The 12,812-nt window shown below is 42.8% G+C and overlaps 1 protein-coding gene across 5 annotated transcripts in view; it reads right to left on the bottom strand.

Moving 5' to 3' along the window:
- khdrbs2 (KH domain containing, RNA binding, signal transduction associated 2) overlaps window positions 1-12,812 on the bottom strand; it is a 142,218-nt gene that overhangs the window by 52,613 nt on the left and 76,793 nt on the right. The window lies entirely within an intron of this gene.

Here is a 12,812-nt window from a genome sequence, read left to right as displayed (position 1 = left end):
AGCGGACTGACGGAGGCGGACGCATTTGCTAAAACACGGTATTTTAATTATAAAGAAAGGAATAACAAAACAACGACAGGAAACAGTAGTTACAACACAACACGAAATGAAACTAAACTAACACTTAGATAGACTATACTGGGGAGCGAAACGACGACGAGAGAAACTACGGAGACAGACAGATAACATGACTGACATGAGAAAGGATAAATGAGAATGTGAATGAAATGAACGACAAACAGGACACGAGACAAGAGAGCTTAAATACCAACACAAACGAGACACACCTGGACAGATAACGAGGACGGGTAACACATGACACGGACGAGGAGGCGGAACAAAGGCGGAGACTCGAACATAAACAAAACAGAGCCATGTGCAAATAAAGCACATGGCGGGGACAACAAACTGACAGGACGAAGGCGTGACAGATGCCCCCCCCAAGAACGCGCAACTCCTGGGCGCGTACTCCTAAACCCCCCAGGAGCTGGCACAGGAGAGGGCACGGAAAACAAGACAGGACAACAAACCAACGGGTGACAGGACTCAGGACAGGACGGGAACAGACACAGGAGCTGGGGACACGACAGGACCGAATATACTAGACGGGACATGGGACATGACAGGAGACTGACAAAGGGGGGCCACAAGAGACGAGAACGGACTGGACAGGACAGGAGTGGACACATGGGAATTGACGGGAGACTGGACTGGAGACAAGACAGGGGACTGAACGTGGGACGGATACGGAGACTGGACACATTTGGGGACAGAAGACTGGACATGAACAGGGGACTGGAATGGAGACGGGACTGATGACAGGACCGGGTGCTGGGACTGGACGGGAGCAGAGACTGGTGACAAGACACTGGACAGGATAGGAACATTAGACTGGACAGGGGTATGTGACTGGACAGAAGACAGGACAGGTGACATGACACTAGACGGATACGGAGACTGGACATGAGACAGGACAGAGGGTTGAAACGGGGACTGGACAGGACTAATAGGGGACTGGACATGAGACTGGACAGGGGTCTGAAACAGAGACTGGACAGGACTAACAGGGGACTGGACATGAGACTGGACAGGAGACGGGACAGGTGACTGAACGCGGGATGGATACCGTGACTTGACATGTTTGGGGACAGTGGACTGGACAGGAGACGAGACAGAGGGTTGAAACAAGGACTGGACAGGAGACGGGACATAGGGTTGAAATGGGGCCTGGACAGGACTAACAGGGGACTGGACATGTTTGGGGACCAAAGACTGGACATGGGCAGGAGACAGGACAGGGGACTGGAATGGAGACAGGACCGAGGGTTGAAACGGGGACTGGAGAGGAGACGAGACTTGAGACTGGACAGGGGGTTGAAACATAGACTGGACAGGGCTGACAGGGAACTGGACAGGACTCACAGGAAACTGGACTGGACTAGGTAGGGGAACAGGGACCAAGACATTCAGGGGGACAGACACAAACACAGTGACAGGGACCGGGACAGACACAAAGGCAGAAACGGGTACAGGGACAAGGACAGAGACGGGAACCAGGACAGGGACAGACAATGGAACCAAAGTAACAGGGGGGTGCCCAGGACTGGCTAATGTCTGTGTGGCAGTCTGAGGAACCAGCCTGGGCACAGTTCTGGGGATCGGCCCTGAAGTCCTTCGGGCCGACCTACGGACATGGACAGGGGAGGCCGTAGCCACAGTCACGGGGACAGGAGCGGCCGTAGCCACAGTCACGGGTACAGGAGAGGCCGTAGCCACAGTCACGGGTACAGGAGAGGCCGTAGCCACAGTCACGGGTACAGGAGAGGCCGTAGCCACAGTCACGGGTACAGGAGAGGCCGTAGCCACAGTCACGGGGACAGGAGAGGCCGTAGCCACAGTCACGGGGACAGGAGAGGCCGTAGCCACAGTCACGGGGACAGGAGCGGCGGGAGCCGCCATAGTCACGGGGACAGGAGCGGCGGGAGCCGCCATAGTCACGGGGACAGGAGCGGCGGGAGCCGCCATAGTCACGGGGACAGGAGCGGCGGGAGCCGCCATAGTCACGGGGACAGGAGCGGCGGGTACCGCCATCACAGACACTGGAGCGGCGGGTGCCGCCATCACGGGGACTGGAGCGGCGGGTGCCGCCATCACGGGGACTGGAGCGGCGGGTGCCGCCATAGTCACGGGGACAGGAGCGGCGGGAGCCGCCATAGTCACGGGGACAGGAGCGGCGGGAGCCGCCATAGTCACGGGGACAGGAGCGGCGGGAGCCGCCATAGTCACGGGGACAGGAGCGGCGGGAGCCGCCATAGTCACGGGGACAGGAGCGGCGGGAGCCGCCATAGTCACGGGGACAGGAGCGGCGGGAGCCGCCATAGTCACGGGGACAGGAGCGGCGGGAGCCGCCATAGTCACGGGGACAGGAGCGGCGGGTGCCGCCGTCACGGACACTGGAGCGGCGGGTGCCGCCGTCACGGACACTGGAGCGGCGGGTGCCGCCATCACCGGGACAGGAGCGGCGGGTGCCGCCATCACCGAGACAGGAGCGGCGGGTGCCGCCATCACGGACACTGGAGCGGCGGGTGCCGCCATCACTGAGACAGGAGAACCTGCAACGTCCTCCTCGGAGGCAGGGGAACCTGCAGCGACGTCGTCCTCGGAGGCAGGGGAGCCTGCAGCGACGTCGTCCTCGGAGGCAGGGGAGCCTGCAGCGACGTCGTCCTCGGAGGCAGGGGAGCCTGCAGCGACGTCGTCCTCGGAGGCAGGGGAGCCTGCAGCGACGTCGTCCTCGGAGGCAGGGGAGCCTGCAGCGACGTCGTCCTCGGAGGCAGGGGAGCCTGCAGCGACGTCGTCCTCGGAGGCAGGGGAGCCTGCAGCGACGTCCATGAAGACTGAAGAACGTGCGACGACGTCCACGGAGGCAGATGAATCTGCGACGTCGTCCACGAAGACTGGAGAGGCGCGTGTCGCGCTCACGAAGATAGGCGCGGCTGGAGGTGCCGCGCTCTCGAGGACAGGCGCAGCTGGAGGCGCCGCGTTAACTAAGACAGGCGCGGCAGGAGGCGCCGCGTTAACGAAGACAGGCGCGGCAGGAGGCGCCGCGTTAACGAAGACAGGCGCGGCAGGAGCAGGCGCGGCAGGAGGAGCCGCGTTAACGAAGACAGGCGCGGCAGGAGGAGCCGCGTTAACGAAGACAGGCGCGGCAGGAGGAGCCGCGCTCTCGAGGACAGGAGTTCGTGCTGCTCGCCGGGCTCGCGCTGGAGCTGTAAAGGGTTTAGGGGGTTTCACAGGCGCACCCATCAGATCACCTCGAGGTGCGCCCCTGTTAGCCTCAGACCTCGGAGTTACGGAGGTGAGGCTAACAGCCCCTACCCTTAACGCCCCCCCAAAAATTTCCCCGGACCTGAGGGGGTAATCCTCCAGCGAGGGGGGAACTCCAGCACGCTTCTTCCGCCGGCTCCTACGACTCGCGCTGGAGCAATCACTCGACTCATGAATTGACTCATGAATCGATTCCTCCCGAAGGCGTTGAGCCACTGTGGCATGCATTTGTCGGAGCCGGCTATTCCACATCGCAGCCCTGTCGAACATAGAGTCTGTGCTAGCTGCGTCCTGGTGGTCGTTCATTCTGTCAGGATTCACGGAGCGGACTGACGGAGGCGGACGCATTTGCTAAAACACGGTATTTTAATTATAAAGAAAGGAATAACAAAACAACGACAGGAAACAGTAGTTACAACACAACACGAAATGAAACTAAACTAACACTTAGATAGACTATACTGGGGAGCGAAACGACGACGAGAGAAACTACGGAGACAGACAGATAACATGACTGACATGAGAAAGGATAAATGAGAATGTGAATGAAATGAACGACAAACAGGACACGAGACAAGAGAGCTTAAATACCAACACAAACGAGACACACCTGGACAGATAACGAGGACGGGTAACACATGACACGGACGAGGAGGCGGAACAAAGGCGGAGACTCGAACATAAACAAAACAGAGCCATGTGCAAATAAAGCACATGGCGGGGACAACAAACTGACAGGACGAAGGCGTGACAATAATAACATAATATAATTTTTACTTACAGCGATGTGCAAAGCTCACAGTCAACATGGCTATTATGTACCAATGGTTTCATTTTTAGCAAAAGGAAAAATCAGAAAACATTTTAAAAGAGCACAAATGCCTCAAAGCCTTAATGTAATAAATACAGCTTCCATTCACTAAAAAAATTTGAAAACTCAAATTTGAAAATGTGAATTTCTGATGGTTGTGACTCAAATAGTGCAAAATATTTCTGTAACATATTATCTCCCACTGTTTTATCATTTTATGGTAAATGTTGTGTAGTATTAATATGACAATTTTAATTTTATTCAACAAAAAAAAATAAAAAATTAAGTAGTTTGACAATGGCAAGTGATAACAATGTATTGGTCACTGCATTCGTTATGAGCTCCATCAAGGAAAAAGAGGTTCAAATGCATGTGCATCTATTTGTTTGTTCTTGAGGATGGTATTGTATCCAAATGTTTGTGTGAGGTTTGGTTTAGATGATATATAAATGATGATACCCATGTTAGAATATAATATTTAATTTATAGGGTTTATTATTATTATTATTATTATTATTATTATTATTATTATTAATAGTAATAATAAAATGAAAATTATAATTGGTAATACTACACAACCCTTATTACAACAATATGTTACACAAAAATGCTTTAAAACTTACTCGTACACCTAAAACATTCCCTGTTGTTGTCTGGGTTGTTTCTTTGGTTGATTTGTGAATATTCTTCTTTTTTGCCTATTTCCTTTTTTTCAACAACATATACTTGGTCGTCAGTGAGACTTTGCAGGCTGCTTGGAACATTTCCTATGCATTCGTTCTAGGTTTCTACAAATCTTCTGGGGCGTGGCAATGCGACATGTCTCTGCGAGCTTGTAGGTGATTGTTTGTTGTGTTTATTTTGTTTTTATTTTTATTTTTATTAATTTATTTTTATACTGATATAATTATGGGCATTTATGTGGACACCTGTGAACAGGTTATCTATACATTGGAATACCTGCTTTCTGTCAGCTCTGTGAGAGCCACTGGCTTAGGTCAATATTTAAATCCTGAAATACTGCAAAGGCATTCAGAAAAGTGACTGAGGAAGAGTGTGCTTGGAAACAAAGAAAAGAGGCTTACAAGGAGGTGTGAGAGAAAGACGTTAGAAAGGCCTTGAGGGGTTTCTTTCACCAACAATTACTTTTTCTAATGTACAATTATTGCATAACAAAGTGGAGGAACAATTGGTAACAATTAAATATGACAGAATTCATAGAGAGTAATCTACTGTGCCCTACGAAAATGTGGCTGAAAAATGAGCTGAGTGATGTGTTTCTGACTCTATCTGACTGCTCCATAATTAGAGCAGACAGATATTTAAGTCAAATAACTGGAATCTGTGGACCATAAATGTATGTATGTGGATGACAATTTGGCAACAAAAATTTTGTGTATGAACTGCTATTTTCACAGGATCTTCAGATCTGCACCATGCCTTTCAGACCTTTTTATCTCTCCCTGGTTGGTGTGTCACATACAGATTATGAGGGGGTTGCTGTCAGAATCATGGAAAGTTACAGTAATGCACTGTTGCACTTCACAGACCAGACAGTTTTCATTTTGGTGGATTTTAATAAGTGCAACCTGACTGTGTGTTTGCCTAATCTGCACAGATACATGGACTGCCCTTCTGGTCTCACGCTGACACTGGATCACTGACATGGGAATTTCAATGCTGTGTGCCACCCCACTTTGGGCAAGTCAGATCATAATGTGGAGCATATTTTACCAAAAAACAAGCAAAATAAAAACAAGGGACGCTGTTACAAAGACTATGAATATACAGACTGATCAAAGCACAAAGAAAATCATGGATTGTTATACTGACTGGCAGATTTTTGATAGGACTATTATTAGTACTACTAATGATAATACATTTTAATTATATAGCACCTTTCATAAATTAAGATGCAGCTCAAAGTGCTATATGGAAATTGTATTAACAGAAAAATAAAAATGAATGTATATTCATATGGGGCGGCATGGTGGAGCAGCAGGTAGTGTTGCAGTCACACAGCTCCAGGGGCCTGGAGGTTGTGGGTTCAATTCCCGCTCCGGGTGACTGTCTGTGAGGAGTGTGGTGTGGTGGACCCACCGCGACCCTGAACTGGATAAGTGGTTACAGATAATGAATGAATGAATGAATGAATGTATATAATATCATATATTAAGTTCTGTGAGGCTAAAATAACTGAGTAATCAACACTTTTCCAAACAATAAACCATGCCTAACAAGGAAACTGAAGGAAAGCTTAAAAGAGAAGAAACACACTTTCATACCTGATAAACTGTTAGGGAGGAACCAGGCAACAGTGACGATTAAATAATTAATTAATTAATTAAACTGAAATATTGTTTAGGTAAAGTCAAGCAAACATGGGCAGGATGGTATCAAGTGAAAGGTATGAAAGGTAGAAATATAAAGCGTGCACTCATTTTCAAATGGTTAAATAGTGTTGGAGGATCTAAAGAAATGTTATAAAAGGTTTGAATTAGGAGATTTTAAAATGGAATGGATTTCTAGCAGTGTTCCCACTTATTCACCAATAAATCTATAAAGAAGACGAGGTTGCAACAGTCTTGCTTAGGGAAACTGAAGGGCCTGAACGTCTGGGTGGTCAAGTACTAATTCAACATATCCATCAGCGCAAAGGAGTTTTTATTCAACTCTTCCAGTGTCTGTTAGACAAAGGCATTGTTCCACAGTTTTGTAAATTGACTAATATTTTTCCTCTACCTAAAAAACCTCCACATTTAAGGAGCCTTGACATCTGTCCTGTGTAAAATGATGGAAATCATAGTAAATAATAATAATATGAATAGAATCTCATGTCTAGTATAGAGACTTGACTCTATTTGTGTATAAGAGTCATAAGGGCAATAAGGATGCCATTCTTACACTATGTGATAATAAGTGGTTACATTCAACAACCTAAAACTTATGTCAGGGTGCTCTTTAAAGATTTTAGTGCTACGTTCCACACAATGAAACCACATAATCCTTTGCAGTGCTTTGTTGATTTACAGGCGCATGATGATATTCTGTGGATGAAAGAGTTTCTGTCAGATCACTCTCAAAGTGTGAATAGAAATGGAGTGGTATCAGAATGAAAGGTTGTAAATAACGTTACACTTCAATGATGTGTTTTATCCTCTGTGCTGTTTTCCATTTAAACAAATTGTTTTAGAATATGAGTGTGGGTTCTACTTAAAAAAGCATGGTATGACCCTCCTCAAGAGTCCTAAATAGTAAGGAAGTGTATGCTGAGATACATTATTTAAATCATCTTATTGCTTTCGAAAACCATTTTGTCAGTTTAATCGTTTAGAAATCAATGAAGGAAGTATAAAGGGGATGATTATAGACATAGTAAGCGGCTTCAAATATCTTAGTACATTTCAGGATGGAGTTCACATATCATCACTGTGTTTTTGTTCATTTTAGTTTACTGCATTCTTAGAACACAGCAGCTGTCCTTCACACTGTGGTAATTTCCTGATGAATGGACCGATAGAAATGCTTCAAAATTACTTGTAACATCATCCTTTGGTTTGGGAATTTAAGTGGCAAGGCCAAAGGAAAGCATATGAGAAAAGTGAAAATGGGTAATGAGTAAACTGGTAGGAAGGAGTCAAAGATATATAAATGATCTGTATAGGAACTAAAACAAAGATGAATGCACAATGTGGGCAATAAATTCTATTTGATTGTAAATCTGCAAAAAAACCTGTTTAATATAATGACAACCAACTAACTGTTGTTTAAAGAGACTTTTTGGGGTCTGAGATAGAGATAGAGCATAGCATCAATACACTAGCCATGTGTCCTTAAGAGTTTCTTCGTTAAGAATATAAGCATACAAACTGTTACAACCTTTGACGGTTGTACAGATAGAAACTGACAGATAGAAAAGACATGTATTCTGCTTCTCTGCATTCATCCCCTCACTTGACTACTGCATTATGTATATGACGCTCCATCTATTGTGCTTTATACCACACTCCCAGTCCCTTATGAAGCAATGTAATTGTGTTTTTGAACTGTGCACTGTATGTATGCTGTGTGAAAAATCCCTCTTGCACATGGCTCATGTGGGAACAATCTTCTTTTTTCAAACATAAAAAATTAGATTTTCTTCTGCTCTCATGCTTTTACGGTCTGCTGCCTGAAAAGGCGTAGATGATTTTTTTATGAGCGCCAATGATTGAAAGGTCGGAAATCCATCTGTTTATTAAGGATGGATCAGGAGTAAACCATGCATGAAGTATGGCATTTAATATGGTGGTCTTGGTTGCTGAGCAGTCTCTCTGAAGCTAGGGAGTGGAGGGAGCTGTGACATGAACTCCCATGGCTTTAGACAGTACAGCTGCAGTATTTTACTGATAGTGCATTTAGTATTTGAGATATTGGAGTGTGGAGGGAGCATCCAGTATGAAAACAGACTGTCTTAGTCTTTAAATCTTTCATAGTTACTGTTTCCATATCTACATCAATTTGTCTAGGTAGAGGTGGACAAAATGACAATAATTTACAATATTCAAATAAGATGAACACAGTTGTTGCACATTTCCATTGCCATCAATGGTGTGTTTTGTTGTAAATGATATTTCACATTTGATTATCTTAATTTTATTTAATTAACTAAATAAAAACCCTGTAAAACCAAGAATGTATTTTGTTTAATGACAAATGTACAAACAAATGAACAACTTTACTGCATTTACTAAATATAAAGATATCAAGTATAATAATTGCAAGTATTTAGGTCAGTCAACATCAACAATTCACAATACTGTAAAAAGATTCAGGAAATCCAGAAAAATCCACTGCTGAATGAGTGTGACCTTTGAGCCCTCAGACTACACTGCATGAGAAAACTGTCAAAGCCACATGGAGAAAACAGATAAAGCCACATGGACTTGGGTGGCAACTGCTGTCAAGTAACGCAATCTGTCACTGCATCAAATGCAACCTGAAACTTTATAACGCAGAGAGAAATTCATAAATCTATGCTAAAATGCCATTAATTTTATGGGGAACAAACAGATCTCAAAGGAGATAGGACAGAGTAAAACATTTTGATAGACAGTGGAAAATTTTGCTGTCTGTTGAATCCATATTTCAGCTAGTTCAGAGGGTCCAATTACAAAACTGCAACAAAATGTGGGTTTCCAAACAACAAATTGCAACAAACTTATAAAATAAAAAATATATAATACTTAATAATATAATACATAATAATATAATAAGTTTTTTCTTTGTATTTTTGTCACTCAAATAAAACAGGGAAAAAAATAAACCCTCAACTATTCAGGTACTTGGCTTGTAAATGACAAAACTCAGCAATGAGGGATGAGCAACTTTAAAGAAGCCCATGGTCTGAACCAAAAAAACACATTGAATCAAAACTTTCAAAGCTGAAATTAACAAAGCTGGGGTCGAACATAGCTTGAAAAGCTAGAAATAAATTTTATCAGTATAGTCATCCTTTAAAGCTGCCATTAAAATCAGGAGCTATGACAAATCTAAAGCTAGCCAGTTCACCTTAGATGGTACAGCAGTTATAGCATTTGAATAGGAGGCTGTCTTTTTATTTGTTGAACTAAGGGTCAAAACAAACCTAAACAACAATATAAAATGTGCAAACAGCTTTGGTGTTTTATTGTTTCCTTAAAACCTTTACACTACTGGGGTTTTGATGGGATATTTTTGCAGTATTCCCCACCTTTATTTAAGTTTTCGACAAAATTAAAAACGAGCACATATGGCATGTTTCGTTGTCCAAAAAATAGCCACAGACTTTTAAGGACTGAGTGCACTGTCATTATAATGACTTTACTGCAAGTAGCGATACATTTTAATGAGCCCAACACGGGTCAAATCCAGGTTGTTGCAAAAGCAGCCTAAACTCTGTTCGTTCTGTTTGGCTTCTAATGAGATTCATCAGCTGCTCAGCACAAATGCATATGACCTCTGCACATACACTGTCCAGGGTTAAGCAGGCCTTAATGAACTCAGTCTGGCCACCATTAATAACAGAACAGTATCAGTTTGAAGCTGTCACACCAGCTCCTTCTCATGCGCTTTTATTTTCTTCTTCACAATGGAAAGAGGCACATGCAATAGGAACATTTATAGCAGCCATTATTAGTGAAACAATCAAACCTCAAATGAGCAAAGAACTAAAAAATGCCTTGCTCAATATTTGGCACATTTATGAGCCTCAGTTACAGTAATGAAACACTTTAAAGCACACACTTCCTGTTTTTTTCAGGTGTCAGCTACTTTTCAAGGATGAAATCTTTCATCTTTTACTGTTTAATAAGTCACTGTTGTCACTGCCTCCCAACTTCATGGTGAGACGTCATTCCATGATATATACATGCACAACATTCAATGCAATCTGTTTTTCCTTAATTTATTCATTTTTAATTTTGTTTATCACCAAATTTTGCCTTAAATTATTAGTTTCACCTGAGATGTGACATCAAGCCAGCACTTCTAGTCAATCTGCTGTTAAAGCAATGCCACTAAAGACCTTGATCTGCTGTGGAAGAATGCAAAGATTCAAGATCTTTCACATCAGCTGTGGCATATGCCAGTTGTAGTCTTCAGGACTGCCATTCTCAGGCGGCTGAGACATCATCACAAAAGAACCAGCTCCCTATCTCCATATGATAGGACAAACATATAGACCACTGCACCATCCAGGAATACCCAAGGTATTCATTCTTTAGCATCTGTACAAAACAGAAACATATTTATTTGACAGAAATCTTTCCACACCTACAAAGATTAGTCTTAGAACTTGATGCCAATGTCAATATTCAATTATGCTTCCTTTTTGTCTATATCCTTTTCTCACCAAAAGAATCTTGACAGCTACAATATCCTTTCATAAGCAATAGTAGAGTTGCAAAGTGTGGCAGTCTTCTCACACTGGAAGAACGCAGAATAAAAGCAATAATTTGTGAAATTCAATTTTCATACTACACACTTATTGGAACACTACTTCCTAATATCGTGCCAAGACAACTACAAGCCAGTTATATGTGGACAATTTAGGCATCACATTGCCACAAAAAATCTTGCATCCTATTCTCATCTTGGACTTTCATTTTTATACTAGACAAGTTATTACACCTCCATAATGTCTGCTAAGGTGAAACTGCAAACTATTCCAAAACACCGCAGTCTTCATCATTCTCATACTTCTCCATCGTAATGCCCTGGTTTTGCAATGAACCTCTTTCCTTCAGTTTTCAAACAGCAGCCAGCAGAACACAGATATTTGATCATGCTGAAAATTCAGCTGAGAGCAGCTTTCACAGGTGATATCTGGGTCACGATTTATGCTCTTCCTAAAATTCAGTTGTATTTATTTTTAAATGTGCTTTCTAGAAATCACTAAAAATTCTTTTTCAGGAGCATAAAGCAACACATCATTAGGTTTTACTGTTATTTAGTACTACCTTGTGAACTTTCATCCAGTGTTTGTGTGTGTGTGTGTGTGTGTGCATTGTTTGAAAGACAACAAAAGGGGATTTAACTTCTATAAAAAGTAAAACATTCAAGAAGTTTAAAGTAACAGAAAAATGATTTGAATCCATTTTTCAATGGTTATTTGGTATTGTTTTGGTTCTGTTACACGTGTGTCCTGTATCTTTTAAGGCTAGTCCAACTAGGGCTGCATAGCCTATGTGCAAAAATATATGCCTATAGAAATGGGCTTTTATATAATTAGCTATTTCATTATTTATTTAACCCATATTTCTCCCCCACTTTACTTTTCATCAGTTCCAACCTCATTCTATCACACCCAATGCAACAAAGTTGAGAGTTGGCTGTGTGAGGACAAACTTGTGCATTTTCAAACTACTTCAACATATGTCCAGATGGGCTCTGCCATTATAAACAATGCTGCCTGAAGTTGAGGTGAGGACATTGAATCTATTAACAAAGAATTGGTGTGTGTGGGGGGACGACATCAACCTTAATTTAAAAGAACTAATCACAATTTAATTACAGTCATATTACTGGTCAAAAATTATTTTCTCCAAATTGTTCTGTGCTATTGGGGATTAACATGAGATTTTGTTCTAAAACACACATTATAGACCACTTTCATTGACTTTTCTTGTTTGTTTCTACAGCCTTGTGCTGGACATCACCAGTAATCAGTGCCTTTGGGATGTTGAAGATCTTTCTCCAACTTTATATTCAACTATATTATACTTACGCAAAGTTATGCAAAAGTGTGGATGGACCCGATCTAAATTTTTTGTCAAAAATATGTTTAAAAAATAATCTCTTTCACTATCTACAAAGAACACATTATAAGCTATGAGTCCCCTTTGTGTGCTGAATGTACATTGATTCCTAGCTTGGCTGGGAACATCATGTTATTCCAGTAAGGCTCTGTAGGCAAGACTCTTAACACTGTCTATTTCTGTAAAATGATTACAACTCTGAATGAGCGCATTTGCTATATGCTCTGAATGTAATAATATAGACTGTTTAAAATTTATGACACATATTATAATTTATTTTTTCCAAGGATGTTAAACTTGAACATTATAATTTTCAGAAAACATCCTCTTTCCCTGAAGTTCCCTAAGGCGATTATAATAGAAAGTCAACAAAACATTTAATATGACCAGGGCTGCTCAAA

This window comes from Hoplias malabaricus, chromosome 8 (genome assembly GCF_029633855.1).
Source record: "Hoplias malabaricus isolate fHopMal1 chromosome 8, fHopMal1.hap1, whole genome shotgun sequence".
Taxonomy (NCBI): Eukaryota; Metazoa; Chordata; class Actinopteri; order Characiformes; family Erythrinidae; genus Hoplias; species Hoplias malabaricus.
This window is presented reverse-complemented; position numbering and strand designations above follow the sequence as displayed.